At 42.2% G+C, this 14,599-nt stretch overlaps 1 long non-coding RNA gene across 1 annotated transcript in view; it reads left to right on the forward strand.

Moving 5' to 3' along the window:
- The first annotated feature begins 1,641 nt into the window (after positions 1-1,641).
- Positions 1,642-14,599, forward strand: part of LOC148046318 (uncharacterized) — a 76,027-nt gene continuing 63,069 nt past the window's right edge. Inside the window, exon 1 of the long non-coding RNA XR_015696487.1 lies at positions 1,642-1,980. This is a non-coding gene — a long non-coding RNA (uncharacterized LOC148046318). The remainder of the gene's footprint in view (positions 1,981-14,599) is intronic.

Consider the following 14,599-nt stretch of genomic DNA (forward strand, 5'->3'; position numbering starts at 1 on the left):
ACCGGAGGCTAAAACATATGAAGAACAATTGCAGGATGTCTAATTTATGAAAAGAAGGACTAGGGGGTAACATGATTGTTAATGTTCCATTATCTCAGGGGCTACGACATTGAAGAGGGGGTCAACCTATTCTCCAAAGCACCTGAAGGCAGGACAAGAAGCAATGGATGGAAACTAATCAAGGAGAGAAATAATCTGGAACTAATCAGAGGAACAACTTGCCTCCAGAAGTTGTAGCTGGTCTAACACTGAAGGTTTTAAAGAAGAAATTGGACCACCATTTGTCCGAAATGACATTGGGTTTCCTGCCTGAGCAGGGTTATTGGACTACAACAGCAGCCCCCAACCTTTTGGGTACCATGGACCGGTTCTGTGGAGAGAGGCTTTTCCCCAGACAGAGGGGGGGGGGGGCTGGTTTCATGTGCTGCCTGCATCCTGCAGATGGGGCTTCACATGTTTGTGAGGCCCGGTTTCTGCATGTTGAAGACCAATTCCAGTTCACAGACAGGGGTTTGGAATCCCTGGACTAGGAGACCTCCAAAGCCTCTTCCAACTCTGTTATTATGTTAAGTGCGTGGAGTTATACTGAACATATGAAAATGGGTGTTTGGTGGAACAATGAAGCCACAGAAACTATGCATGAGAAAAAAATATGCATAAGACAACGATTGGTACAAAAAAAATGAGAGCGCTAGTTTCTACAATCTCTTGCCCTTGATACGCACTCACAATTCCCAGCCAGCGTGGAAAAGGACGATGGGAGTCAGCTTGACATATCTGTGGAGGCAGGAAGCCAAGAGAGTCTTGTCCGTGCAATCTAGATAAATAGAGGACAGAACAACGGCTGGAAACTGTCTGCAGAATAGAGCCCTGAAGGATTTCAGGAAGTCTGTTGAACTCCACAAGAGAAGGGGAGGAATAGCAAGCATATCTGAAGGTCATTAGCTGAGCTGATCTAATGCAACATGCCCAGGTTGTGCAATAAGCAAATACAGTTTCCCAGAACAAGTTTTGATAAGTCACAATCCCATGCAGAAAAACATCCTGAAAATGTAAGGATTCTGATGCTTTGATGGACATGTCATTAGGAAAAAATGGGAAGCCATCTCCTATCACACAAAGAGCAACTGGGCAAGATCTTGTATTCATTCCTTATTTCAATGCTGCTCAGCCTTGTAACCTTGTAAGCCAATAAAACGGTCTTGCTATACCATTTGTGGGTATTTTATTTTTGACCTTCCCTACCACCAACAGCTGGAAGAGTTAATCAACCAGGATAAGGAGCAGGATTTAAAGGCAAGGTCTCCTAATGGTTGTTAGTTCTAAGTAATGCAATAATTGGAAAGATATTTTACAGCCTGGTGCTCTCCATATGTGCTGGATTACAATTCATAGAATTCCTATTTGGCAGAAGGCAGCTGTTCTACCTGTTGATAAAAGTCTTACTCTTGGCTCTTAGCGAATTGTTGTAGGACATCTGATAGGGGCCTTTCCAGGAGTTGTTTCCCATTCTGTCCTTGGGTTCATTAATGATTTACAAGCCCAAAGTAAAGGAACAAAGTGTGAAATCATTGGGGAATTGAGGGGGTGGGACTCTTGTTACCCAAGAGCAGGTCAACTAATTCCCAATAGCTATTTGGAAAGGTTTCCTAAAGGATCAGTCTGACCTCAGGTGAAAGATCTCTGGATAAGCAACCAGATTCGGTTTGGACAATGGTTACGTTCGTAGATTTGCACTGAGATGGTCGACCACATTTGTGACTTCAGACCATGAGGCCAAAGAGTTGTCTTTGCAGAGTCAGGGGGAAAAATAATTCCTATCCTGTGTAAACACAAATGCAGTAGGGTGGACCAGATTCTGCTGACTCTGAACAAGCTTTCAACAATCAAATGCTTTTTTTAATTATTTTTTTCTGCTGTCTCCATATGCAAAATCAGACTTGGAAGTAGCCAACAATGATATCATCTCCAGGAGATCAGGTGAGAAATTCATATCTGTCAGGGACTTCCCACAAAATTCTGGTTTTCTAATTTCTAGGTTTAATAGTAGAGCTACAGGACTATTGATTGAGAAGTCTGAAACTAGTTTAAATATGCATCGGACATTTAGGCTAAGAAATTAACTCAAATGCAGGAAGAAAAAGGATGGTTTTAAGCTCTGTATAAGTCGCTGCATCGTATCTGAATACTGCAGCACAATCTATCTGATTTGGAGACAACAGGGTTATCTACATAAGCTACAGAAAGGATGAATGCAAAAATCCTTTTGCAGAATGGAATCTGCAGAAAAATAGTGCTGCTACTTTGAAGATTTGACAGGCCTTCCTGTTTTTCTCATCTTCTGTCCAAGCAACGATTCTGAGAACACCTAGAAACAAGCAAAGATATTACTAGAAGCCAACAAATGTTTGTCAAAACAGATCATACCAGACAAACCTTATTGTATTTCTTTGACAGAGTGACTAAATTACCAGACCAGAGAAATACTCTGGATATAGTATACTTGTACTTCAGTAAGGCATTCGACAAAGTAGATCACAACCTATTTCTTGATAAGATAGAAAAAGAAAGGATAGGCAGCATCACTGCCAGATGGATTCATAACTGGCTGACAAACTGTACTGAATATGTAGCTCGCAATGAACCTGGATTTACATGGAGGGAAGCATGCAATGAGGCACCCCAAGGTTTTGTCTTAGGCCCTGTACTTTTCAACGCCTTCAGAAATGATTTAGATGAGGGGAAAGGGTTTTAAATTTAGGAAGAAAAACAAAACACATGGTTATAGAATATGTAGTACTTGGCTCAACAGCAGTAAATGTGAAAGGGATCCATCCAGGGATGGGCTTCAAAAATTTCAGTAACAGGTTCTCTGCCTGGTTGCTGGGTGGGTGTGGCCATGGTGGGTGTGGCTTAGTTGGCCTCCTGCATGTACCACCGCAGGGGAGGGGGGGCATTTTCGCCTTCCTCAGGCTCCGGAGGCTTTCCTCGAGCCTCTGGAAGGGCGAAAACTGCCTCCCCCAGGATCCAGAAGCCCTCTGGGAGGCCTGTTTTTCCCTTCTCCAAGCCTCCATGAGTGGCCTGCACTTACTTTGTATCCAAAATGGGCCATGTGGAGACTCCTGGGAGGGGAGGGGCAGCCAGGGTGGGATTTGGAGGCTCTCTGAGCCATAATGTTAGCTACGAGTTCTCCTGAATCCAGGCGAACCTGTAGCAGCCACCCCTGGATCAATCACTGGATGTTTTCAAGAAGGAAGCCATTTGTCCGGAATGACATAAGGTCTCCTGCTTGAGCAGTGGATTGGATCAGAAGAGCTCCAAGGTCACTTCCAATTTTACTGAAGACTTCAACAGGAGGTCATTTTGGGGCCATTAAGCATATGTAGTCCTCTGGTGTTTTAAACCTTTTTTAATTTTTGCAAAGGTTGGCGTTTACCCGAGCCTCGTTTTTTTTATTTTCTGATGCCCACATTTTATCACCTAGCATTCAAAATTTTGTCCACTTCAATATACAAGCTGGATATTTCATTTAACTTTTGTCCAAGTAACAAAGCTCAAGTGGCACAAGGAAGATTCAAATTTAGATGTAGTTCCCTCTCTATTGAACTAATTCGTTTCCTATTTATTTGCCCTGTTTGGCAGAGCTGAAATGAAGCATCTCCTCAATATCTCCGTCATTGGCCAGGAATTGAGGATCAACGTTACAGGATCCAATCTGGGTTGGTCAGCTTGATCAGTGTGTTCTGGGTGTATGTATACTGAGGAACAGGGAGACATAGTGGTACATGTGAATTGTCTCTGTCATGATTTATCAGCTCTGGGGTTCACAATGCACCTCAAATTTCTTTTCACTTGTTCTGAAAGTGCTGTCCACTCAAGAATGATTTTAAAAGCACTCTACAGTTCGGTGTTTTGAATCCCTAGTGCTGTGCAATGGAGTGAGCTCCCATAACTTGTCCCAGCTTCTGCCAACCTAGCAGTTCGAAAGCAGGTAAAAATGCAAGTAGAAAAAATAAGGATCACCTTTGGTGGGAAGATAGCAGCGTTCCGTGTGCCTTTGGCAATTAATCATGACGGCCACATGACCACAGAGATGTCTTCAGAGAGTGCTGGCTCTTTGGCTTTGTAATGGAGATGAGCATCGCCTCCTAGAGTTGGGAACGACTAGCACACATGTGCAAAGGGAACATTTACCTTTACCTTTTTACAAACAAATTAAATTCAACCTCCGTGCAAAATTTTAATTCAAACCTGCTCATATCACAATAATTCAAAAGTATGGATTATGAAACTCTAGCCAGCAGGTGGCGCTATGGCATCATGTTCCTAGTATGTATCTTAGCCAAACATGTTTGAGAGGATTTTTGCCTTATATTGACTAGGAAAAAAAAGATAATTTTCACAAGGTGGAGGAGAAATCTTGAGTCGTGGCATTCCATTCATTTATGAAATAGAATTTGGGTTCCCACACTGCATATAGTAATAATACGCTTTGTTTGTTTTTGACCATGTTTCTTGTGTGTGAATCCAACAGTTACGGTTTCTTGCTTTCTGGATTTGAATAACCAGCACCATTTTTAAAGCATTTTTTTTAAACAAGAGAGTCCATTTCATATTGGAATAAAGGGAGTGTAATATAAGAAGTGAGGTTATTGTTACTAAATAACCTTATCCTCATAATTTCTCACTTACACAATGTCATTTTCTCTGTTTTTCTGCTAGAATTTTCTACGCTGCTCCCTAGTGTTTGAAATCACAAAGCATTAGATATTTAACAGCTAAGGCAGGGTTTTTCAACATTAGCAACTTTGAAGGCGTGTAGACTTCAACTCCCAGAATTCCCCAGCTAACTGTGCTGGCTGGGGAATTCTGGGAGTTGAAGTTCAAGCACTTTAAATTTGCTGAAGTGGAGAAAGAGTCACCTAAGGCAGGAAGCCTTGCTAAGGGGTTTTCTAAATAAGTGATCTACTTCGCAAGGTTAGTCCAAAGTCTAACCAGCGAAAACATTTTTGCAATAATCCCCCATTAAGAGGATTATTTCCCCCATTCAAGGTGATTTTTCTTTTCTTTTTGTGATGTATGCAGCTGCAACCTTGGGCTGACATGCCATCCTGCTGAGCTGGTTGCCTTAGCTTGGGCCAATGTTCCAGCCATAAAATTGTTTTTCCCCCTTTTCTTTTCCTGTTCTGCAATCCATTAGCGGCACTCTTGGAAATTACTTCTGAGTGATTCATCCTAGAAACCTCCCATTTAGCTCATAGCCAGGCCATCCTCACCCCATTTCTCAAGAGACCAAGATGTATATTTCTCTCTCTCTCCCTCCCTCCCCCACTTCTCTCTCTCTCCTTCCCTCCTTCCCTCCCTCTCTTCCTCTCTCTCCCACCCTCCCTTCCTCTCCCTTCCCTCCCTCTCTCTCTCCTTCCCTCCCTCTCTTCCACTCTCTCCCTCCCTTCCTCTCTCCTTCCCTCCCTCTCTTCCTCTCTCTCCCTCCTTCTCTCCCTCCCCCCCTTTCTCCATAAATTTATAAAACAAGACAGGAGCCTGGGAAGGGAGTAGCTCTCTCCCTCCCCACCCCTTGCAGCCTGCGAGGAAAAAGCAGGGGGAGATGCTGCTACACATAAAGCTTTATTCCCCAGTAAATACATTGGTGACTGCAGAGGAAGAAATTAAATCATGTCTTCTGTGCTTTCAGGAAATTCAGCCCAGCCAAATTGAGGTGGCTGCGGCTTCAGATTGCAAGCCCTTGAGCAGTCTAGTAAATCTAAGTCGTTCAAATTATCTTTCTTCCTTTTATTCATTCCCACAAGTGGCATTCCCCACTTCTAATAAAGGAACAGGCACATTCATAACAGGAAACAGTAGCGATCCTACAACTCTACCCCATCTGCACCTCAGAATAAGGGTGATTTGCTACGCATTGCAAATCCTGCACCATTTGCAGGGGAAGTGAAAGAAAAAATATGCAAAGTAAATATACCGATCAGTTACAAATGTCTCACCTTATGGACCTCTTCAAAAACCGATTTGAGTCACTGCGATGGAAGGGGGGAAAGTACAGTTCGTCCCCAACTTACAACAATTCATTTAGTTCATTCAAAGTTACAACAGTACTGAAAAAAGTCACTTATGACTGTTTTCCAAACTTGGCCAGGTGATCAAAATTCGGACGGTTGCCATGTCCTGGGATCATTTGATCCCCTTTTGTGACTTTCTGGTAAGCAAAGTCAATGGGGAAGCCAGATTCACTTAACAACCATGTTTATTAACTTAACAGCTGCAGGGATTCACCTAACAACTGTGGCAACCAAGGACATAAAATGGAGCAAAACCCATTTGACAAATGTCTCACTTAACAAAATTAAGAAATTTTGTGCTCCCTTGTGATCATAAGTGGATCGTTTCTCTCTCCCTCTGATGGAAGAGCTGGTCTTTACTAGAACCAGCACAAATGGAGTTGGAATTGCCAACTTTTGCTACAATTCCTACATCTGTTTTATTTTTATCCAAATGAATTTAAGATGAAGAGCTGTCCAGGGTCTAATGATATGTAGGTTTGATCTTGGGAGACAGAAGGAAGAGCTGCAGCTTAGACTGATGAGAGAAATCTGAGTCCAAAATAGCATCTTAGAAAGGACTCTCCCTAGTTTTCAGCAACATAAAGGAGGGGGAGAGACTTTCAGATTTGCAAGATTCTGTTCCTATGACCTTGCAGGTTGTCCTCGACTTACAACCAAAATTGCAACCAGCACTTCTGTTGCTAAATAAGGCTGTTGTGTCTGATTTTATTACCTTTTTTGCCAAGGTTGTTAAAGGAATCACTACAGCTGTTAAGTACAGTCATTAAGCGAATCCAGTTTCCCCCATTAACTTTGCTTGATGTCAGCAGGCTGGGAAAGTTGTGAATAGAATAGAAATAGAAAATAGAATAGAAAATGGAATAGAATAGAATAGAATAGAATAGAATAGAATAGCAGAGTTGGAAGGGATTTTGGAGGTCTTCTAGTCCAACCCCTGCCTAGGCAGGAAACCCTATACTGTTTCAGACAAATGGCTATCCAACATCTTCTTAAAAACTTCCAGTGTTGGGACATTCACAACTTCTGGAGGCAAATCGTTCCACTGATTAATTGTTCTAACTGTCAGGAAATTTCTCCTCAGTTCTAAGTTGCTTCTCTCCTTGATTAGTTTCCACCCATTGCTTCTTGTTCTACACTCAGGTGCTTTGAAGAATAGTTTGACTCCCTCTTCTCTGTGGAAACCCCTGAGATATTGGAACACTGTTATCATGTCTCCCCTAGTTCTTCTTTTCATCAAACTGGGATGCTGCAATGGCTGTAAGTTCAAAGACAACAACCCAAGAGTTGTAAGTCACTTTTTTCAGTGCAGTTGTAACTTTGAACAATCGCTAAACAAATGGTTGTAAGTTGAGGACTACTTGTAAAGGTATTGTTAGGGCTCATGATTAGTGCTTTCTGTCTGAGCTACGTCAAATGGCTGCCTCATATCTAGATTCCTCCAGGGAGGCCAAAAATAAGAGGGGGGAGGGGGAAACGAAAAAATGCCTTTCTTAGCCATGGAACAAGTACAGGTAGTCCTTGACTTACAACAACTCATTTAGTGACCGTTCAAAGTTACAATGGCACTGAAAAAAGTGACTTAGAATCAGTCCTCGCAGTTACAATTGTTGTGGCATTCCCCGTGGTCAGGTGATCAAAATTCAGACACTTGGCAACTGACTTGTATTTATGACCATTGCAGTGTCCGGGTGCTGGTGGTGGTCATGTGATCCCCCCTTTGTGACTTTCTGACAAGCAAAGTCAATGGGGAAGCCAGTTTCACTTACCAAAATTAACTGTTACCAAATTACCAACTGCAGTGATTCGCTTAACAGCTGTGGCAAGAAAAGTCGTAAAAGGGGACAAAATTGTCTCTCTCAGCAACAGGAATTTTGGGCTGAATTGTGGGGGATTAGCTGTATTTGATAGGAAACTGCCTTTCCACACAGAGGCTGCCTTCATCTCACCGTCCCAGTTTATTCAAAGTTGGATTGGAATGAGGGAGAACCAGATAAAAATCCCCACTCAAACCCACCACTCCAGCCACCAATTAACTCACAGATAAGCTTAACGGAGGAGGGAAAATATCACACACACACACCACCACCACCACCACCACCACCTTTGGAGTCCCTTTGAGGAAAAGAGGGATGAAATTACACAATAAATACAGGATATTCAGAATACAGCCTCACACTCTCTTCTAATCTTGTAAAATACAAGGAGCTGCGATGTATTTAAAATGACTTTAGTAATGCATGGAAAATACTCCGTTGGAAAAAAAAATTGTTCTCGCCCTGACTTTAAGTAGGTTCTCATTTCTGCTTGGGTGAGCTGTAATTCTTGCAGCGATTAGACATGACACTCTGTCTCACTGTTAAAGGCAAAACTATCGATCCATTTGAGTCTCCCTTGAGCAGATGGAGGAGTTATGCACTTTTCCCTCCTATTTGAACAGTGAGAGAACGAAAGTAACAGTACTGTAGAAAGTTCCTATTTATTTTTAGTTTTTGGTTTGTTAAAGACTTTGTGCAAGGAAAGCTAATTTCTGAATTCATATATATATATATATATATATATATATATATATATATATATATATATATATATATATATATATATATATATATCAAGCAATATGATATGCTAGAATGAAATGCATCATCCCAGACTATAAATGGAAAATCACATCTGTCAGTGCTTCTATGTGTGTGTTTTAAATCACTCTGCAAATAGAAAAATGGCACAGCGAGCAGGCTGAGCTATTCTTCCTAATGCAGTACATTCCCATGTACAGGATGAATCTTTCATGAGACAGCATTCCTTTATATTTATTTAGGTTTTTATTATAAAATTCATCCATGCTTTTCTGTTTGCAAAAATACTCAAGGTGGTTTGGAATTGTTTTAAAAAATACAGTGTAAGAAAGAAAATTTAAAAAATCAATACAATTTAAATCTGAATAAATTCTGCATCCATTTGCAGCTTAAAAACGGTGAAAAATATGGACCTTTGCCATATTTGAGTAACAGGAGGGGACAAAGCCACCTTTTTCAGAGGCCCATTCAATAGCATGAGCACCCTACAACAGAAGGGCACATACTAGCACAGATAGCCCTTGACTTACAACAATTCATTTAGTGACCATTCGAAGTTACAATGTCACTGAAAACAAATGACTTATGACCATTTTTTACACTTACGACCATTGCAGCATCCCCATGGTCACATGATCAAAAGCCAGATCCTTGGCAATTGATTCATATTTATGACGGTTGCAGTGTCCCGGGGTCATGTGATCCCCTTTTGCAACTTCTGACAAGCAAAGTCAATAGGGAAGCCAGATTCACTTAACGACCGTGTTACTAGCTTAACAATTGCAGTGATTCCCTTAACAACTTTGGCAAGAAAGGTCATAGAAAGCAGCAAAATTCACTTAATAAATGTCTTCGTTGGCAACATAAATTTTGGGCTCGATTGAGGTCGTAAGTCGAGGACTACCTGTAGTCAAGCTTCTAGCAACAGAGGCAATTTCAAAAAGCTTCTAAGCAGGGGTGAAATCCAGCAGCTTCTGACAGATTCTGGAGAACCGGTAGCAGAAATTTTGAGTAGTTGGCAAATACCACCTCTGGCTGGCCCCAGAGTGGGGAGGGAATGGGGATTTTGCAGCATCCTTCCCCTGCCACGCCCACCAAGCCACGCCCACAAAACCAGTAGTAAAAACATTTGAATTTCATCACTGCTTCTAAGTAACCTGTCAGATTCATAACAGAGGAGTTGCTCCCACAGTTATTCAAAGCCCCAGGTCTGTGTTAGCCTTTAGGGCTTAGTCAAAATAGATAGTCCTTGACTGATAACCACAAATAGGGACAGAATTTCCGTTCTTAAGCAAGTTAAGTGAGTTGTGTCTGATTTTATGACCTTTGCCACAGTTGTTAAACCAGTGTTTCTCAATGTTGGCCCACCTGAAGATGCGTGGACTTCAACTCCCAGAATTCCCCAGCCAGCTCTGCTGGCTGGGGGATTCTGGGAGTTGAAGTCCACGCATCTTCAGGTGACCAAGGTTGAGAAACACTGTGTTAAACAAATCACTTCAGATGTTAGGTGAATCTGTCTTCTTTCATTGACTTTGCTTGTAGAAAGCCTTCAACTTGTGAGATCCTTCCATCAAACTTCATTCAGTGACGGTCGCATACAGCCACCGTTCACAGTTACGACACTGATGAAAAAACAACAACCAACTTTTGGGATCAGTCCTTACCGTTACAATCTTTGCAGGTCCATAAAGCAAAGGAAAGCTGAAGGAAGATTGCCAAGTACAGTCACACTTTCACTTAACCACTAAGGCTTCCCTTAACAACTGAGCTGCCAATCTCAATTGTGTTCACTAAATGAGGACTATGTGATATACATCGGCTTCACATACTGCACCAAGGATTTGGGAGAACCCGTAGCTAATGTTATGGCTGGTTCAGAGAACCTCTAAATCTCACCCCTGGCTGGCCTCGCCCGCCCCACCCAGGAGTCTCCACGTGGTCCATTTTGGATGCAAGATAAGTGCAGGCCCTCACGGAGGCTCAGGGAGGGGGGGGGAAACGGACATCCCAGAGGTTCCAGGACAGAGGTGGGTTCCTACCAGTTCGCACCTATTCGGTAGAACCGGTTCGTCAAATCTACCGAACCGGTTAGAAGAGGTTCCACCAGTGGACCCGGAAAGCAGGCCACACCTACAGAAGAGGTTTCAAAAATTTTTGAAACCCACCACTGTTCCAGGAGGCCAGAAACAGGCCAATTTTTGGCCTCTGGAGAGTCTCAGGAGCCTGGGGAGGCAGTTTTTGCCCTCCCAAAGATTTGAGGAAAGTCTCCGAAGCCTGGGGAAGGTGCAAGAGGCTAACTAGGCCATGCCCACCATGGCCACGCCCACCCGGGGACTGGGCAGAGAACCCATTGCTGAATTTTTTGAAGCTCACCCCTGACCCACCCCTAATGTAGCTGGTTTGATTGTGATTTGTGGAATACCAGCTGTTGTGATTTATGGAACATGATTTATGACTTAATGAGTAATGTGAAGTCACCAGTTTGGTTGATTCAATAAACCATGGTTAAGCAGGAGAAAGGTTAGCTTTACATCTAAACAGAGCCTTGGCTGCAGTCTCTTCACTGCCTGCCTTATGGAATATTCATTCATTTCCTCTGCTAATTTAAAAATCAGGATGGCATAAAAACCACTCATTTAAAAATCAAACTAGGGAGGGAGCTTGTTTTGCAGACAAGAATATATTTCAGTCAACAGCTGCTGCGGGTGAGATAAAAAGCTGTGTACCTCATGATGCCTTCTTTTAAAATAAAATAAATTAGAGGTGAAACATTTGCAGGGCATGAAGGTTCATTTATCAACACTTGTATTTTAGAGACGTGATCTATTTTGCCAACTTCTGAAGTTTCTAAAAATCAAGGTAAATGATGAAGAGCGAGGATAAGCTAAACCGCATGGATAATATTTGAATAAGGAAACTGTGGAAGATAAAAATGCAGAAAACAATTCCCAAAGCATAACAGCTAAATCTGGAATACAGAAAACATCCCTATAATTTTTTTAAAAATTGTAAGTGAAACATGAGCAAAGTTTACAAATTGGGAATTTGGCAGCCTCCTCCCCCCTCTGGTATAAAATGTGCATATCTCTTTTTCAGGCCCAAGACACAAATGAAATGTGATGCAATTTAATTAAAACTAACTCAATATAACAAAATGCCATGAATATTGTTATTGTTTATGTTCAGTAGTTTTGTCTACCATTCCATTCGCATGCACACAATTGTACATATGCACAAATGCAATTTAATGACAACATATATAATTAAATCAGGGGTGGATTGCTGCTGGTTTTACTACCGGTTCGCAACCCGACCTCACGGCAGACATATGCTGCGCGTGCGTGCGCTGTTCAATGTAAATTGTTCTTCGCACATGTGCAGAACAATTTACAGTGAACTGCACATGTGCAGTCACTAAAAACCAAAATGGTGGCGGCTCAGTGGCAGCGAGGGAATGGTTTGGGGGTGTGGCAGGCAGCCTGAATTCCACTACCGGTTCAATCGAGCCAGGTCGAACCAAGAGCAACCCACCTCTGCACTTAATATATAGGACTGCAAAAACATGGTGACCTCTAGATGGCAGTAAAGAGATAGAGAAAATTATTTACTATTTATCTAGTGGGTCATCTGAATTTTGCAGACTGGACCAGGTGCTGGTCATTCTAGATAGGGTACTGGAGGCTGCAAGGAAGGGGAGGGGGTGGGAGAGAGACCCGTGACAGAATACAGGTAGTTCTCGGCTTACAACAGTTCATTTAGTGACCAATGAAAGTTACAACAGCTCTGAAAAAAGTGACTTATGACCGTTGCAGCATCCGCGTGGTCACATGATCAAAATATAGATGTTTGGCAACTGACTCATACTTATGACGGTTGCAGTGATCCGGGATCATTTGGTCATCTTTTGTGACCTTCTGACAAACAAAGTCAATGGGGAAGCCAGATTCACTCAACAACTGTGGCAAGAAAAGTTGTAAAATGGGGCAAACTCACTTAACAAATGTTTCACTTAGCAACATAATTTTGGGTTCAATCATGGTCGTACCTCAGTTACTACCTGTATGCAGTATAATGCAAAGTTGGTCCTTTATTACTTGTCTGCAATGCTGTGTGATGCTATCACAAAAGGGCAGGGCTCGTGTCACAAAAACAAAATGCACATTTCATCATTTTGGCAGAATCATGGTTAGAAGCAGACCTTTGCTTCCATATATAGCTCTGGATTTCATGATAAGTATTTGGACTGTGCAATATTTTTAATTGGATTCTTAAGAAGTTACTTTGGAGCTATATAGGTCTACGTGAGCAGAGGGTTGAACTAGATGACCTCCAAGGTCCCTTCCAACTCTGTTACTGTTAACCCAACTGGCCGAAGCAGAAAAGTATGATAGGTTATGCCTTCAATTCTTTAAAGCAGCCAAATCTTTTCCTAGGATTTGATGGGACTGTGCACTTGGGGAAAAAAGATTCAGTTGCTTTTAAAAGTCGCAGTCAAGTCTGAGTGGCATTTGCAACTGTAGACATTCTCAATCATCCAGGTCATGTTTGTCCCAAAGGTGCTTTTTCAGGTTTTTTTTTCTTTGAAGAGGTTTCTCTTCTCATCCAAGAAGCTTCTTCAGCTCTGACAGGACAGTGGGGAATAGAAGGGTTTATATTCCTTGCAGACAGCTGGTCATTTGCATCCTTTTACATCTATTCTTTGAAGAAATGTTTTTGAAGAAAAAACAAGGAAGTCCAGTTGGCTCCTGAAAAAACACCTTTGGGATTTATTGTGGGTGTTAAATCCAAGACCCCATTGGCATGCTCACTTAAATCTAGTCTGTTATGCTTATTCTAAAGACGTTGCCCCAGAGATTAAACAAATGTTATCTTTTAGGTTGCACCATATCCTTTCTGAAAGTAGGCTGTCTATGCATTACTCTACAGCGTAATCTCTATAGAGATTGCTCATACAGGTGCTTGGGTGCTATTATTGTCATCAGCAACCACTGCTCAGACCAGAGAGTGAAACATGGGACTCTATTTTGTTGTTTCAAACTTTAGAGTTACAGCAAGGCTGTGGCTCTTGTTTTGCGGTGGTCTTTTGAGCCCAACTCAACTGCATCCAATTCTGGTTGGCACAATATAAAAATGATGTCGAGACCCCAGAAAGAGCGTTAGAAAAGACCAACAAAGATGACATGGGATCTGCAAGCTAAACTATATTAGGCTGCCCTTGAAGAGCACCCAGAAGCTTCAACTGGTCCAGAATGCGGCTCCATGGGTTATCATGGGATCACCTAGGTTACACCCCTTTTAGGCGGCCTGCACTGGTTGCCGGTTGTCTTCCGGGTGCGATTCAAGGTACTAATTATGATCTTTAAAGCGCTCCATGGCTTAGGCCCAGGGTACCTGCTAGACCACCTGATGCCACTGGTAGCCTCCCACCGTCCAGTGCGATCCCACAGAGTTGGCCTCCTCAGGGTGCCATCGGCCAGACAGTGTCGGCTAGTGACCCCCAGGGGGAGAGCCTTCTCTGTGGGAGCGCCTTCCCTCTGGAATGAGCTGCCCCCGGAGCTTCGTATAATCCCCGACCTCCGGTCCTTCCGACGCGTCCTAAAAAGTTGGCTTTTCCAGCAAGCCGGCCAGGCCTGAACAAAACAAAACAAATTATTGATCACTGTTAATTTTAATTTGAATTCTTTTTTTAAAAAAATGTCATTGTCAATTTTAATTAGGTTTGGGATATTCTATTTAATTTTTTTTTAACTTTTGTATTATGTGTTTCTTTTAATGTTGTACGCCGCCCTGAGTCCTTGGGAGAAGGGCAGCATATAAATCTAATAAACCTAAACCTAAATGATGGAGGGATTTAGATATTAGTGAAGAACTAGCTAATAGCTATGATAGCTGTTCCAGGACATTACTTGAGGGGCTGAGACAGAGAAGAGGGGGTCAACATAATAA

The sequence above is a fragment of the Thamnophis sirtalis genome, unplaced genomic scaffold (assembly GCF_051295495.1).
Source record: "Thamnophis sirtalis isolate CommonGarterSnake01/CBP01778 unplaced genomic scaffold, rThaSir2_p1.2 scaffold_4, whole genome shotgun sequence".
Classification (NCBI taxonomy): Eukaryota; Metazoa; Chordata; class Lepidosauria; order Squamata; family Natricidae; genus Thamnophis; species Thamnophis sirtalis.